This window comes from Nematolebias whitei, chromosome 15 (genome assembly GCF_014905685.2).
Source record: "Nematolebias whitei isolate Nwh7 chromosome 15, NemWhi1, whole genome shotgun sequence".
Taxonomy (NCBI): domain Eukaryota; kingdom Metazoa; phylum Chordata; class Actinopteri; order Cyprinodontiformes; family Rivulidae; genus Nematolebias; species Nematolebias whitei.
Genome location: NC_056512.1, coordinates 40,134,208 through 40,153,113, shown reverse-complemented (window position 1 = coordinate 40,153,113; position 18,906 = coordinate 40,134,208).

Sequence of the window (18,906 nt, the reverse complement as noted above, 5' to 3'; positions counted from 1 at the left end):
GCCTTCACCACTCTCTGCAGAGCTTTTCTTTCTGCAGCTGTGCAGCCCCTGCGCCACACGTTGATGCTCGATCACGCACTTGTGGTCATGAGATTGGATCATGACTAAAAGAACAGGATCCTGGATATGAGCCGCTAAAATGAGATCCGAGCTCAGTCTTGGAGATAAAGTGAGGAGGGCCATCCTCTAGGGGGAGCTGGAGTAGAGCTGCTGCTCCTCCACATTAAAAGGAGTCAGTGGAGGGGGGTCAGAAATCTGGTAAAGATGCTAATTGGGCACCTCCCTATGGAGGTTTTCAAGACAACCCACTGGGGGTATCAAACCCACCAAGTGCTGTCATTTATGAACTCTATTTAACTCTCTGGTTCTAGATGTGCCACCTCCTTGTAGTTGGAAGCTTTGAATCTGAAGGGAGAACAAATGACCACTTTTTTGTCATTGAATTTATATTTGATGTCAAATACTTCACAATTTTATTTTGTAATATTTCATTTATTGTAAGAATAGATGTAAAAAAACACATACTAGCTTCACAAAGTTTACTGATACAGTCAGCAGCTATCGGGAATTTGGAGGAGGTGGAGGTGCAGCAAACTAAACGGGCTGTACTTAAATAACACCTTTCCCCCAACCAACATACTCAAAGTGCTCTAACACACTCTGTGCCCTCATTTACCCATCCACACATTCATCCTGCCCTCTCACACGTCTCTGCAGAGTTTACATGAGTGAATCTAATCAGTGCTTTAGAATCCGTTCATGGGACACCTCAGAGGTCACGAGGGGTTCAGTGCCTTGCCTATGGACACTTCAACATGTTGCTGCATGCTGGTGGAGTTGAACCTCCAACATTCTCATTGGAGGACAACGGCTCTGACCACTCAACCACAGCTGCCCTGAATCTGAAAAAAATAAATTTATTTTTATGTTTGGACATTGCTGAAGGTCTTTGATAACCAACTGTAAGCACTATTTTTGTGTTCTTCATTAGCTCATAACTCTTGATGCGATTTCATCTCCAGATGTTTCCAGTTGTGTAAGGAATGCGCTTCTCTTGGGTGAAAGTTTTTTTCCCCTCCATCAGAACATCACTGATGTGGCAGGACACGTTCTCGGATGCTCGCTTCATTTTTATACTTCTCACAAAAAAGGGAGGAATGAAAGTTTTTACAGGTTGAACACGATGAAGGTCACAGCTGTGATGTGGGGGTGGGGGGCGTGGGGTGGGGGGTGGGAATACAGGATAATTTGTTAGCAATAGGGAGGACTGAGCACATAAATGGTTTCTACATTTTCAATAATGTCCTCTGGGGAAATTTCCACTTCAGAGATGAGTGGCTGTAAACGACAACTCCTCACTCCCTCCTTTCACAAACTATTGCTTCCCTAATCTGTACTACACTATCTTTTTTAACACTTTGTGCTGAAGTTGCATTTTTAAAGTCTTTTTCATGACTGTTTTTGTTGAATACTTGATGTGGAGCCCTATAAATTAAGTGTTTTCAAGTATAAATATGTGCTCCTTGTTCTTCGAAGTTTCTTCTTGTTGCAGCAAAGTAGATTGTTTTTCCTGGCATCAGCAGTTCAGCTCCTTTTCTTATTTTAATTAAATGCAAATATCTAAATTTAACTTTTATTTATTTATTGCTGGAGTAATAAGAAAAGAACATCAGGTTTTTTTTTTACTTCACAATTTATATGAAGAGAATATTTTCTTTGCATTTAATTTTGTGCAGAATTGCAACAAAACCCTTTTTCTTTTTCCAACTTGTTGTGTTTTGAATATTTCCCAGAGCCTGTCAAAACTAAAAACTGAAGTCCATCACCTTTTTTTTTTTTTTTAAAGAAAAATCAGCAGCTACTGACGTCCTGGCATCTCTCCACAGATACAGGTGCTGGTCATAAAATTAGAATATCATGAAAAAGTTGATTTATTTCAGTAATTCCATTCAAAAAGTGAAACTTGTTTATTATATTCATTCATTACACACAAACCAATATATTTCAAATGTTTATTTCCTTTTACTGTTGATTCTAACTGATAATTAATGAAAACCCCAAATTCAGCGTTTCACAAAATTAAAATATTACTTAAGACCAGTTAAAAAAAGGACTTTTAGAAATGTTGGCCAAATGAAAAGTATGAACATGAAAAGTATGAACATGAAAAGTATGAGCATGTACAAAACTCAATACTTGGCTCCTTTTGTCTGGATTTCTGCATCAATGCGTTGTGTCATGGAGTCCATCAGTTTGTGGCACTGCTCAGGTGTTATGAGAGCCCAGGTTGCTCTGATGGTGGCCTTCAGCTCTTCTGAATTGTTGGGTCTGGTGTATCACAGCTTCCTCTTCTCAACACCCCATAGATTTTCTATGGGGTTAAGGTCGGGCGAGTTTGATGGCCAGTTAAGAACAGGGATACCATGGTCCTTAAACCAGGTTCTGGTAGCCAACAAAGTCCATGCTCAATAATCCAGGTATACAATCCAATAATTTTTCAGTCAGGTCATCAGGTACTGGTATCTTTGGCACTGTGTGCCGGTGCCAAGTCCTGTTGGAAAATGAAATCTGCATCTCCATAAAGTTGGTCAGCAGCAGGAAGCATGAAGTGCTCTAAACTTCCTGGTAGATGGCTGCGTTGACCTTGGACCTCAGAAAACACAGTGGACCAACACCAACAGATGACATGGCACCCCAAACTATCACTGACTGTGGAAACTTGACACTGCACCTCAAGCAATGTGGATTCTGTGCCTCTCCTTTCCTCCAGAGTCTGGCTCCTTGATTTCCAAAGGAAATGCAAAATTTACTTTCATCAGAGAACATAACTTTGGACTTCAGTCCAGTCCTTTTTTGTCTTTAGCCCAGGCGAGACGCTTCTGATGCAGTCTCTTGTTCAAGAGTTGCTTGACACAAGGAATGCAACATTTAAACCCTTTGTCTTGCATACGTCTGAGCTTGGTGGTTCTTGAAGCACTGACTCCAGCTACAGGCCACTCTTTGTGAATCTCACCCACATTTTGGAATGGGTTTTGTTTCACCATCCTCTCCAGGTGCGGTTATCCCTATTGCTTGTACACTTTTTTCTACCACATCTTTTCCTTCCCTTCGCCTCTCTATTAATGTGCTTGGACACAGAGCTCTGTGAACAGCCAGCCTCTTTATCAATTACTTTTTGTGTCTTGCCCTCCTTGTGCAAGGTGTCAATGGTCATCTTTTGGACAACTGTCAAGTCAGCAGTCTTCCCCATGATTGTGTAGCTACAGAACTAGACTGAGAGACCATTTAAAGGCCTTTGCAAGTGTTTTGAGTTAATTAGCTGATTAGAGTGTGGCACCAGGTGTCTTCAATATTCAACCTTTTCACAATATTCTAATTTTTCAGTTATAATTATCAACATTAAAATAAACATTTGAAATAGATCACTGTGTGTAATGAATGAATATAATATACAAGTTTCACTTTTTGAATGGAATTACTGAAATGGATAAATTTTTTCATGATACTGATTGATGTTGTAACATGAGCTACTTGCACAGAAAGATTTTTAAACTTTTAATTAAATACATACTGGTAACATAAACAAATACGTACAGTAAATGTTTTTTTTTCTGAACAGTGCCTGTAACAAGGCTGGTAAAATAAATAAATAAATAAAATACAGTAGCCTACCAGGAATAGCCACTATGTTCTATAGCCTTTTCATCTCTTAAATCTGAGACACCACGATGGTCCACCTCTAAAATCTTCAATCTTGATTTTGTGGCGATTGTTTTGACTTTATGTCGGATCTGCACGGTGGAAACACCTCGGCCGTCTGCTCTCTGTGTGCTCACCCAGTCTTCAAGAATGTTTTCAAGTTAGGGCCATCTGCTTTTTATATATTTTTTACCTCTGAAATCTTTTGTCGTCTTTTTGCGCTGATTCTGTTCTTCACGCTGCCGTCTCCAACGTCTCACCATTGATTTATTGACATCAAGCTTGCGAGCAGCAACTCTATTTCCTTCTCCAACGTGTCCTGGGTCTTCCCCGGGGTCTCCTCCAAGTCGGACATGCCCGAAGCACCTCCCTTGGGAGGCGCCCAGGGAGCATCCTTATCAGATGAACCACCTCAACTGGCTCCCCTGGATGTGGAGGAGCAGCGGTTCTGCTCCGAGTCTCTCCTGATAACTAAACTTCTCACCCCGTCTCTAAGGGAGAGTCTAGCTACCCTGCAGAGGAAACTCATTTCAACCTCCTGTATCCACAGTCTCATTCTTTCAGTCTCTACCCAGAGTTCATGACCATAGGAGAGAGTAACGTAGACTGACCGGTAAACGGAGAGCTTTGCCTCACAGCTCAGCTCCCTCTTCACCACAATGGACCGGTACAGAGTCCGCAATACTGCAGACACTGCATCAATCCGTCAATCTCACGCTCCTTTCTTCGCTCACTCGTGAACAAAACCCCAAGATACTTGAACTCCTCCACTTGAGGCAGAACCTCACCCTCGACCCGAAGAGAGCAATCCACCCTTTTCCGATTCAGGACCATGGCCTCAGATTTGGAGGTGCTGATTCTCATCCCAGCTGCTTCACACTCGGCTGCAAACTGCTCCAGTGAGAGCTGGAGATCACGGCACGATGACGCCAACAGGACCACATCACCTGCAAGGAGCAGAGATGGAATCCTGAGCCACCGAACCGGACTCCCTCCGCCCCCTGACTGCACCGAGAAAATCTGTCCATAAAAGTTATGAACAGAATCTGTGACAACGTGCAGCCCTGGTGGAGCCCAACTCCCATCCTGGGAGGGAAATAGAAAATTGACTATTTAAAATGTTGCTTTTTTTAAGTAACTTTGCTGCTAAACAAGATAAAGACTTTTAGAGAACACATCACATCTTCATGTAAATCTAAATTTTATTAAAAAAATGTCATTTAAAAAAATCACAATCTGCACAATTTTTTTTAGGTCCTTTGTATTTGTACGCGTTTGCTCACCACCAATTTTTCATGACTTTCTGTGATCCAATTTAAGTAACGATGCTAATAAATGACTAATATCACCTCATTCTTCCATCTGTGCTTTTGTGTGGTTACAAAAACAATGACTATATAGATATATATTCTTTGCCAAAAGTAAAATCATCATCTTGAGTTGAAATAAAGTATATACCTTAAATAAATGAGTCCCATGATTTGTTACTAAGCAGCATGAGCTGCAGAGGGTTCTGTTAGGGAAACTTAATGATTCAAAGGTGAAATAATCACCTTTCATAATGCGATTAATCAATCCTCAGTCATCCAGTTGGTTTAATTGAACGTTCAAACTGCCCTTGTCGTTATTTTGATCATAGTGAAACGTCATTAAGTCCCTTTCGTTCAATGATTGATGGATGACGTAAAGCCATTCCTTTACCTGAATGTGGAGGAGTCTGCAGGGAGAGGAAGGAGGGGGGGTACAAATGGACAAACATGTTGACATTGGAGTTGCTTCCAGGGACATTAAGCTCATATTGATTCTCCCTTGATTACACACAGGCGCCTCAGCATGCATACAAATACACAAGGTTTTGGTGTTTTTAGAAAAAAAGACTGCGTGACAAAAACTGATCGTTCCCTTTCGTTAATAACCTAAACTTGGCAGCATTTCAGCACAAAATGGCTCTCCATAATGAGCTTTCTTTTACATTTTCATCTGATCTGAAAAAATGAAATGAAGGACCCCATTACAGCACTCCCATTGCCCTTCAGCAGCCACCACCAAAGACGCGCATCAGAGGAGGATTAGGCACGGGGCTCAGATCTGATCTGAAAGATCTATACCTGTCTGCTGGCTGGGACTTTAGTCAGACGGCTTAGTTTGAATTATACAGAACAATCATTTAAGGTTCAAATTTCTCTGAATAATCTGAAGTTGATACTTTCAGCTTCAGTTTTTTATTCTTAGTTTGTCCTAATTTCTGGTTAGATTGAACATTATAATGGATGTAACAAAAAAAATACAATCAACATTTTTTCCAGTAGGTACTTTACTTTCTCTCCATTACTAAAAAAAAAATACAAGTATGAACAAAGCACTCATCCTAATCTGCAGGAGAAAAGTGTGGAAGAGAAAATCACACTATTGACATTCATTAAACCGGTTGTATTCTGTCTAGAGAAACTAAAAAGGCATCAGGTCCATGGAGAAAACATTTAGATGGAAATGTAAGTGTAAATCTGCAGCCAAACATAAAAAAAAAGAACTTGTAAGACGACTAAACATCTGGGATCAAGCAGGACGGTGGAGTGCCGTAACAACTAAGCTCCACATCCAAACAAACCGATTTTGTAAAACTTCTGCCAGATCATTGGGTTTAACGGTCCAACCTAACCTGTTTTTCATCTGCATACTTTTACTCAGGAATAAATTGGTACTAACGCATCAAAGTTGTCCGGCTTCTCCATCCCTAAGAACTCTGCCGTGGCTGTCGTCGACCTTTTGTCAGTCACTTCGGCTGTTTCTGTTGGTAAACAAACGTGGTCCTTGGTAGCTAATCAAGGTTCTAATATAAGGGTTTGGTAACCATTGGTTAGGGGAGTGGTGGCACAGAGGTTAGAGAAGGTTGCCCTGTGATCGGAATATCGCCAGTTCAACTCCCCGGACTGACATGAAAATGTGGGTGGAAAAGGTGAAGCACCCACGCCTGCCTCCACCCTCATTTGCCCCACTCTGGGCCCTTGATCCAGACCCTTAACCCTCAACACCTGCTCTTTAACAGGTCTCTGTTGAAAATGAGTCCTCGTGACTCAATGAGACTACCTGGATAAATACATAATAATAAAAAAAAACTAAGAAGAAAAGGGTGCATATTTCATATTTTTGTTTTAGAAAAAATTTGGACAACTCTTCATAACATTTGTTTTATTGGAGTAACGAACGATCACTGACTGCTGACTATAGACCCAAAGATTTGAACAAAACTCTCTGAAAGTAGACAGTGGGATGTATCAACCAAATAATTTTTGGAGTCGAACCTTTTCAAGATGGCTGCTATAACTGACATTCACAAACACTAACAGGCTAAACTTAAGTAGATATTGAGCTGGTGTGGTAGTAGTTGAGAGTAATTTTCATCTAGGTCTGTCGCGATAAACAATAAATCAATTAATCGCATGATAAATGAAAATTATCGACCTCATTTTCATTTATCAGTTTTATCGTTTCTTTGTGTCTCTCTCTTTCTATTGAAGACACTGGATGACAAAAAACTCAACTCCGGCTCTTCACTGACCCCTCCCTTTCTCTCTTCTCTTTAAAATCCATTTTAACCGTCCAAAATGTTTGTTTTTGGATCGTTAAAAGCAGCTATGCTGAGAAGCTAAGCTACGAGCTAAGCTAACAGGCCAGCCTCGTGGAAAAAAACCTCCGTCTTGTCGAAGCTCCAAAAATCACAGTTGCAAAAGGTACAACATGCAAAACAAATTAACCAACAATTACTGTCAAATTTCAAATATTATCATTTATCGCAATAATTTCTGAGACAATCGCCCAGCTAAATTTATCTTAAGCCTATTTTCATCTTATATTCTGAGCTCCAACAGATCATGAGATGTGAGATCTTTGTTTAAAACAAAGTTTTAAAGTTAAATTTAAAATTGTGTATATTATGTGAGGGTCAGTCGGTCACTTTGTTCAAATTGTTCTTCTTGTTGGAAAACAGATTTTTCTTTCAGTTTATTTTGTTTTCAGATCTTCAACGTTTTTGTCTTATTCTCAGCCACACACTCTCATCTCAACCCTTACTCTCTTTTAAAAGTGACTCATCTGGCATCTGGACAAATTTATGGAGTGTGGAGAGAGGCGATATATTGAACGACGTCCTGAGGATTAGTTTACAGAGCTGCTTTGTGGACAAGTGTGTTTGTGCATTTAAAGCTCTGCTTGTCCTTCCTGTATTGGCACATGTTTGGAGTTAACTAATCTCTGTAGGAGGGGCAATAAAAAGGACAATAAGATGATTTGTAATGTAGGACACTGCTGACACGAAGACATAGTAATTAAAATGCAACCAACGTGTTGCACCGCAGGTAAGAGGACTCACGTCAGACCCAATGGAAGAAACGAGGAGAAACTGCTCTTAAAATCAGCTTCAGTGCATTTTTGCGTTAATTTATCGAACTACATCTAAATTAAAGGCTGTCGTTAGTAAATACTTATCAGTGCGCCAAGGTCACTTCATGATGGGAACAGAAGGATTTCTGCTTCACAACAAAATGTATGACGAATTGTTCAAGAACATTCAAAACACGCGTGGAGACATAATTAAAATCTTCAAACAAAAAACGTTTTAAATCCCATTTGTCTTCGAATTTTCTTCCTTTTTTGACTTTACCAATAATTCGATCTAATGATGAGTTCTTGGAGTCATTGAGCTGATGGCAAACATCAGCAGCTTCACAGTGTGGAGGTGCTCATGGCTAGAAGGTGTCTAGTGTTAATGCGGCTCCAGATGGCAGAGAGTGGCTGGAGGTGGTGAATGATGAAAGGGTGAAAGTCTCGGCAAAGCCATGTAGACTTTTCTAAAACCCAAACACAACAAACCAAACGTACACGGTCTCGGCAGTTTGATTCTCTTAGTTTGTAATTATGTATCAGAAAGCTCAGCAAGAAAATGACAAAAGAACTCCCCTTAAAGGAGCTGCTTTCAAAGGTATACTGAGTAATTAAGGTAGTTTTGAAATGTAACCCACTGAAGTCAAAATGTGATTATTTTTTTCTATATTTCTTATTAGAAATGTTTGTAAATGTGCATCTATAATAACCACTAAATACACACATTCACTACCAAAAGTTTACTCTATAATTTGTAATAAATGAGTGAAATCAGCATCATTTTGTGTTGCCAACAATCGCAAGTCGTTTATTTACATTCAAACATTGTCGAACGACCCGGACAGGTATGTAGTCGGTAAAATAATCCCTGCATGTAAACAGATTTAGACAGAGAGAACAGTGGAGACACCGACGTCAGGTTAAAAGTGAAAAGATAAAGTTCGTCCCTCTTCTTCTGAAAAGAAACGGTGACTAAAAGCTGCGAGTCGACGGGAGTAAGAGTCGTCTGAGGAGGAAACCGAGCGGTGGAGGAGATTAAAGCTAAAGTTGACGCCAAGATTTTATCTTACGAGTTGTTCCTCGATACTCTGAACTGTAACAGGAGAATCTCCATAAGAGATTTATCACAGATCTGTCTTTCAACGGGGGCCGGAGCTGAATGCAGCCTAACAGGCATGCTTTTACCAGAGTACCTGCAGAAAACCCACGCTCACACGAGGAGAACATACAAACTCCACACAGAAAGGCCCCAGGTCCAAACTGGGGATTGAACCCAGGACCTTCTTGCTGTGAGGCAACAGTGCTAACCACCGTTTGGAAAAATGTGTTGGAAGCAAACTAGTAATAATCAACATTGAAGAATTGCATATTAGTGCAGCTATAATGACTTTACAAACGAATAAAATGCTCCAGAGGACATCTGGCAACAAACCCTCTAAACATGACTCAAAAATCCCAACAAGACTGATTTTATTTTTGCATCGGCGCATTCTGCTGCGTATTTCTGTTTTTTTTTTTTTTTTTAATCTTTCTCTGTGTTTTAAAGAAAGTGATTAAACTGGAGAAAAAAATTCAGAAGTGGCATCAACTGAAAAAATACAATGTTCACAAATGATGTCAATGTGAAGCGATGCAAAAAAAGCAATTTATTTTTTTTGCTCAGTTTTAATAAAAGAAACGAAAAAAGGATTTCTAGTGTCACATCTTTATTTAGGGTCAAACAGCCACATAATGACGTGCACAGAGGGACTGCTGACTTATCTGCAGGTCCTACTTTTATATTTTTCACATCACGCATATTTCCAGAATAAGCAGTGGGTTTAATTTCTTTTTTCTCCTCTACATGAGCTTTTTATGGTGCTGTTTTAATAAGTTAAATATTTCTGAGGCATATTTTTCTCTTAAAACCAAATCTTCTCTGTGATTTTTCACCAGCTCCTCATCGAGGCTGTAATTCCAGCAGCCCGTGTTTTGATTGGTTTCCACCTCAGGTGCACGTTTATGAAAGCCCACGAAGAATCCAATTGTCCGATTATGGACACGTTCATTTTTCTAAAATCCTTTTGTAGCCCGTATTCCAGACACCTAATCAAAAAAAAAAAAAAACATCTTTAGAGTTGTATATGTTACAGTTCTGTGGGCCCTGCCAGCAGACTGTTCAAGCTGGTGTAGAAAAATACACATTTCATCAAGAAAAAGTTCCAGGCCAGCCGTGAAAATATTTATTTTTTATCTTTGTTTTCCAGATATTCTTATAAAGGAAACTCTTCAAAGCCAAAATAGTTTTCATTGTAATATAAATCAATAAATAAAAAGTCTTACATTATGTATAAACCTGGAGTCCCTCTTGGGACAAAACCAGAACAGAAACCACTAAGGTACTGAGTCCACAACCCTTCACGTGCACTCCAGCAGCTCGTCCTGACAGCGGAGCTCAGAGGAAGTCCCTGCAGGGACCACGACGTGTCTTCAGACCCAGAGATGATAAATGTTTGAAATCCGGCTCCATTGTGGACACCAGTCTGCTTAAGACCGTGTGGTGCTGATCCAGTTTGGTCTGCAGCAGCGCTCACTGATGGTTGCTTCACTCAGATCTCAGCGACTGCCTAAAAATAAATCTCAAAACTGGAATCCATCACAGACCAGCTACAGATCCATTGTCTGAGCTCGTGGTATGCATGTTTGTGAGTTGTGGGTTTTGCATGTGAGCTCATTTAAATATTTACAGTTGCAGTACTTTAAAGGTCCTGATCCAGTTTTCTCCGTTTCAGCTGTCATACCTAATCGTCTTCAGAGAAATGTTTTGGTTTAAACCACCTGACTCTGATCTTTAGGTTCTTTGTTAGCAGCAGTCTGTCACAAACGCAGTTTAACCTAAGATGAATTGCATTTCCTGTGAAAATGCAGCGTGAATGCTTCTTACAGAAGAACTTGCTGGAAAAGAGCTGTAATTAGCTGAAAAAGCATTCTGAAATGTAGCTGAAATTTAGGAACAAGCCGAAATTAGCAAGAACACGTTTGCCCAATTAGGCTGAAAGAAGCAAAAATGAATACAACAAATAGGAAATTAACACACAAAAAAAGCTGAAATTAGCAAAAATAACTGAAAAAGTAGAAAGAAGCTTAAACTACCAAAAGGGTCGTAAAGAGCTAAAAAATGTGGAATTAGCTGAAAAAGCTCCGATTAGCATAAAACAGCTAAATAGTAGCTGAAATAGCAGAACAAGCTGAAAGGAGCAAAACAATCTGAAATTAACAGAAAGAAATAAGAAGCACAAAAATGTTAGGCTTGATTACTGTAATGGCTCGTATGTTGGTATCAATCAGTCTATCTCCTGTTTACAGCTTGAACAAAACTCTGCCGCTCGCGCGTTGACTTGTAAATATGAACACATCACTCCTGTCCTTTCATCTTTGCACTGGCTCCCAGTCCAGTTTAGGATACAGGTCAAGCTGCTGCTGTTTGTTTTTAAAGCTTTGAATGGCCTTGCACTGCCCTATATTTCAGAACTTTTTGAAAGTCCACCAGCCCAGCAGATATTTAGGGTCTGCTGGTCCGTATCTGCTGGAGGTGCAAACGGTGACGGGACCGGTCCTTTTCTGTTTTTTTCTTGTAAAGCACTTTGGTCAATGCAAGGCGTTGTTGGAAGGTGCTATAGAAATAATGTTATTATCATGTTGTAGTTAGTAGAAAGAACGTGAAAGGAGCACAGAATAGCTGAAACTGCTGCAAGTAGCTTAAAAAGGTTTAAATTTGCACAAAGACGCTGAAGAAGAACAAAATGTGAAAGGAGCAGTAAAAGGTTGTAAACACATCTAGAGATTTGAAGGATGGAAAATGAGCTCAATTTATTTTCTATGAGGAAAAAAGTGGCAGAAAACGCTAAATATTTCAAAAAGCTAAAGTTGCACCAATACCAAAAGTCAGAGCAGGATTGTCCTGAAAGAGCTGAACGTTTTGATTTATGATTTGTTGAAATAATTTGAAAACTGAGAGACGAGAATCGCACCAAAAAATGTACGGGGGAAATAAAAGAATCACGGTATCAATGCTTCATAAACGTTCACACAACAACACACTTTGACAGGAAATAGGTTCAACACTCTAACAAGGTTATAGCTGAAAACTTTATCAACCCAAGGATTATGCTCCTTTTTTCTCGTTTCTTAAATATATAACTTTAAATACTCTCCATGTGCTGGAGAAAGCCTTTTTCTGATTTTAATTATTTGTCTTTAACGTGTTTATTTTCCCAGAACTTTTAAAGACACAACACTTGTCACGTTCAAGTCCATCAAATTAAAACAAACCATCAAAGTCCAAAGAAAAACTTTGAGTCTTTCTAAAAACTTACAGGACAAGGAAACTACAAGAACTTCAAAGAATGTCTGAGTGCTTGGAAGGAAAACATAGTGGTCCGTCCGTCCATCCATCATTATCTACTTCTTCCTTTCTGGGTCACTGGTGTCCATATCTAGCCATCACTGTGAGAGGCGGGGGACACCTGGACTGGTCTCCAGTCCATCACAGGGACATATCGAGACAAACGAGACAAACAACCATTCACTCTCTCACTCACACCTAGGGACAAATTAGGGTTACCAATCAGCCTAACATGCATGTTTTTAGTCTGTGGGAGGAAACCGGAGTACCCGGAGAAAACCCACGCATGCACGGAGAGAACATGCAAACTCCACCCAGAAAGGCCCCCGGCCAGGATTTGATCCAGCAACCTTTTAGCTGCTAGACTGAGACTAGACTGACTACCAACTGCACGACTGTGCCGCCCACAGTCCTGCACATCATTTATGTAAAAATATCCTGATAAATCAATTTTTAAACATTTATTCAAGCATTAATTAATGTATTTAAAAGCTTTATTAACAATATTTGTCATATTTGATTACTGAATTGTTTCATTAGTTGAGCCACAACTCGGTTAAGTTGAAATACCAGCGTCAAAGAACAAACTCATGAGTTTAGCTCATCCCCTCAGTGGAAAATAAGAAGACAACTTGTTTACCGATAACTTTGTACTGTTCTGTCAGAAATGTTCTGAAAAGCAGGAAATGTTTTTTCCCTTCATTTCACTCTCGGCAACATTTGTGTTTCATCATCGTTTTGCGGATTTGTTCTTGTTCTGCTGTCACGTCTGTAAACGCCTCTCTGTGTGTCCCTGAGACGGTTCAGAGCAGCCACGATCTACGTAGCTCATCCAACCGGATGTTTTAAAGTCATCTCCATTTCTCCTTACTGCTGAGCTTTCACACATTTATCCACAAGGAAACATTTTCTGCCAACGTTTTCACCTTATTTCCAGATGAAGATAACCCCCTCTAAGAATGTTTTTAAACTTTTAACCAGATTTCTGAGCATTTCGTCGTCTTTCGTCGTCCACTGCACCCAGTATTCACTGCTTAAATGGACATCATTAACTTCACACAGACTCTCTCACTGGTATATTTTCATCTTCAAATCACTTCTTGGTCTGTTGCCTTCATACATCTCCTCCTACATGTCTCTGCGTGAGTGCAGCTACGGGGTGCGCTCTCAGGACATTATTACCTGCAGTGTTCCTTCAATGAGGACTGAACTAGGCAAAAGGGCCTTCTCCTACTCCGCTCCTGTTTCCTGGAATATCTTGCTAAAAGATTTGAAGCTCTCGACCTTGACCTCTCTAAGTGTCTTTAAGAATCTGTTGGACACCTGGCAGGGTCCAATGCTGACATGTTCCTGTTGTTAGTTTTCTACATTTGTCTTGGAATCTAGCTGGGTTTTTTTTGTTTTTTTTTTGTTACCTTTTCCTTTTAGCCATCCTATTTGTTAAAACATTTTTATAACTGTTTTTTGTTGTTGCTGTTGTCCATTGTTGTCATCTTTCTTTGTTGAAATCAGGTCTCTCTTGTAAATGAGTCGTCGAGGCTCAATGGGATTTACCTGTATAAATAAAGGTTGATTGATTTTATTTTAGTTACTCTGCAGAGCAGCATGAACTCTCTCTGCTGTGTTGCATCATTTTGCTTTGAAAACTGAGTTTAAAGCAGATCAATCCAAAGTGACACCTCCAGCTTCTCTTCTTGACGCGTGATTCAGTTTATAAAAGTTTTAAACAGTTGCAGTCCAAGGAGAGTTCAAGGATTCTTCGAAACGAGCAGCAGGACTCGGTTTCTCCAGCTCAGGTCCTCACATTAACTTAATGGTAATGAGCTAACGGCCTTAATGGGTCAGAACCGGCGGCAGCCTGCCGGCGCATTGAGGTGGTTTAACTAAAGTCACCAAACACGTTTTCTGTTGGTTTAGCAAAGAGAGAAAACCAAACAGGAGATGTGGAACGATTTAAAGGATTCAAAGAAGCGCTGCATTTCTACCTGCAGCAGGTTTATCTCTGAAATAATCTGCTGCACAACACAAATCCACTTATTACTCTTCTGGTATTTTAATATGAGAATCAGCTTTATTGTCATTTCACTGAAGCACAACAAAATTGCATTTCAGTACAGCCTATCTGAGAGAAACATAAACAGACATGGGGAGACGGAGGTGACGGAGGCCGCCGGCCTCGAGAGGCGCAGCCCTTTTATTCAGATAAGGAAAAGAAACACAAGGGGGAGTGAAGTGTAAAAAAAAAAATTGCACTGTGTCCTAGATGGGACACAGTGTGAACGTTGCCAAATAAAAAGACCTCAGCACATGAAACAGCAACATACTGATGACATCATAACACATTTCTGCATGAGGAGGCTGAGGAGGGCAGCGAGTTGTCCGTGGACACTGCCAGATAGTCCCATAGTCCTGATAAAGATGGTACAGTGTCTATCAGCCCGCTCAACTCTGGCACAGATCCACAGGTGTCCTCGAGAGGGGAGCGATGGGTGGGGTGGGGGGCTTCTTGTTTACATAAACAACCAGGAGAAGTTGAGATATCTGGCCAATTCAAGGCCGAGTGGGGAAGCCAAATTCAGATAACACAATTATTTTGGGTCATGCAGGCCTGGTGATTCTGCTGGTCCGTCTCACTGGTGATTCCAAACAGCCACATTTTGTGGTCACACTGCCAGACTGAGCTTGTAGCCTTCTCCAAGGTCGATTCCTTCCTGCCAGGGAGTCCCAGGAGCCGCAAGTGGCCTGGGATTCTCAGAAAACACGTCCAGCTTACGACTCGGCTCATGCAGCGTCGGAGTCTTGAGAGCTTTCCGCTCGGTACGTTCCTTCACGCAAGGCAGGCAGCCTCACGTTTGACAGAACTGCTGCCGCTATCTTCCGAATTTGTTCATGTGACCTTAGTCTTTAGAAAGTCCGTGCTTTGGTCCCCACATACCAAACTTTTAGGAGCTCCATCTCTCTGAACCCACCTTGGCCCGGTTCACACTCACTCCAGTTTGTTTTGTGCTACCATGTCACCTTAACATCAAAGGTTTAGAGTTAATATGAAGAGATTTGAACCAGTTTTATTATCCGCATCATCAGCCTAGTGTCGCGCCACGTGTTCTAAAAAACTCTGCATTCCAAGACGGAATCAATTTAAAAATGGTGTTCAGTTTAAAGCAGACAATGAGCTCCTAAAATAATGACAATTAAAAATGTTTGTCTAAAAACACAAGCAGGCTTGGCTGTGCTTTGTATTCCTTACAAGCAGCATCCGCTTCAACACCGTGGAGAGTTTGGCCCGGACTCGTCAGTATTTTACACGCCGTGACGGAGCCATTAAACGATGATTTATGGCAGAAAATGCACAGCTTGTTCCCGTGTACTATAGCCACGAGCCTTTAGTCAAATACATGTAGAAGTGCATGCATGTGAACCAGCAACTAAACAAGTTTTACTCTTCTTTTGTATATAAAAAATATATATATTTGGAAGTTTTTTTTACCACTGCCAACCACAATAATAATAAATAAATAAAATCTGTAGCAGAAAAATAATTTCTTGTGAAATAATTTGAGTTCCAGATGTTTGTTTGTTATGGAATATTACTTTTTATGGGTTTGTAGAAATAAATCAGTGGAGTCAGATTAGCTCCAGTGAGGGGGAATGAATTCACAGCAAACATCTCGAGCAACTGACCAACAACAAGTTGTTGCTTCTGAGGGTAATTTAACATTAAAATGTTTCTATTTTCTCCTGTTTCTATATACCATATTTTTCGACCTATAAATATTACCTTTTTGCCTAATTTGCATGCCATGTGACTTATACGCTGAAGCGAATTATTAATGTTTTTTTCCCATATTCATAAACCAATTTTTGACTGAAATTTGACTGTTTTCATTCATTCTGACTGAAAATATTGAACACTACCATTTTCAGCTGCTAGATGGCACCCTAGGAGTATGGCATGCCATTGTGTCATGTAATAGGTAAAAGTTGCTATTAATGACACAATCGGCTTGCCATAGACTGTCACCTTTGTCCAGCTTGCCTGGAGCAACTGTCAAGTCGGCTTCATTTCGCTGCACCGCCCCGTCGAAATGAGGCTAATTTGACTCTTAAAATGCATTTATTAAGTAAAAGTTCAACTGAGACACATCTTTGCTATAATGTCGAGCAAACAAATAATTGTTTTAGGAGCTTATCTTGTTAAATTTCGCAGAAATGCACAGCGAGTCGTCCCTCTGCGTGCTCCCGCTTCCGCAAATCGGCTTTTGAAATGCAGCTGATTTGATCGTCAAAGTGCATTTATTAAGGAAAAGTTATACTGAGACACACCTTTACTGTAATTTCGAGCAAACAAATAATTGTTTTTAAGTGTTAATCTTGTTAAATTCTTGTTAAAGTCCTCCCGTGCACACTCCTGTGGCCACCATATGGCAGCCAATCGATTTTTGGCACAACACCAGCCTACATTACCGGGTTGTCAGCTGTGATGCATAGTAGATGCGACGTGTTTATGTATTTTTCCACTTTATGAGACATATTTGGACTTATCAGTCGCATCGGTGGTGCGATGTGTACGGTGGAAAATATGGTACTCTGTAATATTTTATCTCCTTTCTGCTGTGATTATTTGCTGGTGGATTTTTGTCATTTCCAGCCAAGATTCTTTCCATTAATTCTAACTAATGAAACAGAAAAGGCTGATATTGTTGGCTGTTTTTAAGTCTTTATATGTCCATCAGCAGCTCAGATGTACCTGAGATTGTCTCCTTTCAGTAGTTTCACTCTGCTGAGTAAATCGCATTCATAAACCTGCACATTTCCTGACAGCAAATATAATCTTGTCCATTATTTACGTGACAAAATTGGAAATGAATCATCCTGCAGGGCCTGCTTTGTATGCACCACTTCTGTGAATTCATACATTTCAAATGAGACGGAGAAGGAATGGATGTGACACTGTACAGAGCACAAAGATCAGTGAATGACTCGTTAATTACTGACTGAAATTAATGTAGATTGCTCTGGTTAGTGAACACGGTGTAAATGTTCATATATTTGTCTGCACAAAAGATAAATCAAGATAAATCAGCTGAACTGGTTCTTACACACGTTAAATGCTCGTGGCTGTGATCTCTCTTTGTCCAGTTTGACGTCAGCTTTCTACTGAGCTCAAGATTTAAATAAGAAGTTGGAGATATGATGATGAGATGGAGCTGCTCGGAGGAGTTACCTCGGGTTGTTTGTGCAGCATGTCATCTACTGTAATGGCACAGTTTGAAGGATATCCATGAAGATGGACAGGGAGACAAACGTTTCCTAGTACTTTGTTGCTTTTCTCTAATCAGAAATAGTTTTCATTAATAAAACTGAACCACAAGGAGTTTGACTTAAAATAATAGTTTAGCCAAAATTAGGTTCTGTGTGTGTCATAAGTATCCTACCTGTTGCAGGTAGCTCTTTCAGCAACCTCAGGAGAACTAATCAATCTGACAGTTAACTGCTTATCTGAGTGTGACCCAGTCTGACATCTTAAACCGACTCCAACCTACAAAATGTTTTCATAAATTTATGTAAAGACTGATTTGGAAACGTTTACACTGCTGTCTATGTTGCAATAGACACGCAACATAAACAGCAGTGTCGATCACAGCAGTCGATCAGCGGTGCTTTGTCAAGCTGCAACGCCTGCACCAACACTGACCGCTGCAGGTGCGCTTGACTCCGCTTGACTCCGCTGCCTATGATTCTCATGTCACATCTTCTCACGCGCTCATCTCGCGTCTCTTTTGAAGCTCATCCAACTCGTTGCTCAGCTCCGTTACGGTTCCGCGCAGGGCCTCGACCTCGTCTGGCCATCCAGAGAGCCCGTCTGTGACTTCCTTGACATCCAGTCTTTTTTGATCGATTTCCCCTCTGAAAGCCGTGATGCTGTTGGCGACCTCCGTCCTCACCGCCAGCAGCTCACTCTTAATAAAAGCGAGTTCCTCTGCCAGGGCAGCCTTCATGTCCAACCTAATTATTGCCCAAAATTTCTGTTTTTAATGACGCCAAAATGTCTGACTTCAGGGCTGCCTCTTCGGTGTTTCTGGGGCCTGCTGAGGGTGGGGACAGTTTGCAGGTATTTAAAGTACAGATCTTTTTTTGTTCCTCTTGTTTTTATTTGAACCTTTTTTTTGCGCCTACACTGCACACCCACACTACGGGTACGACCGCAACACACTTGTAGAGTTTTGTGTGTTGCTGCCTTGCCATCGTGCCATCGTGGTTCACTTCCCTGTCCCCCTCCAGCCTCGGACTCAGGCTTTGACTTATTATGTTGCCGTCTCCATGATCCACCTGCACAGACCAAACTCTATGGACCTGTTCGGTTCCGCGGGGAAAACCTTGGATGTTCTCAATCAGCTGGATCCGGTTCTGGAGGACAGTCTAGGAGGGCAGCTGCTGCGATC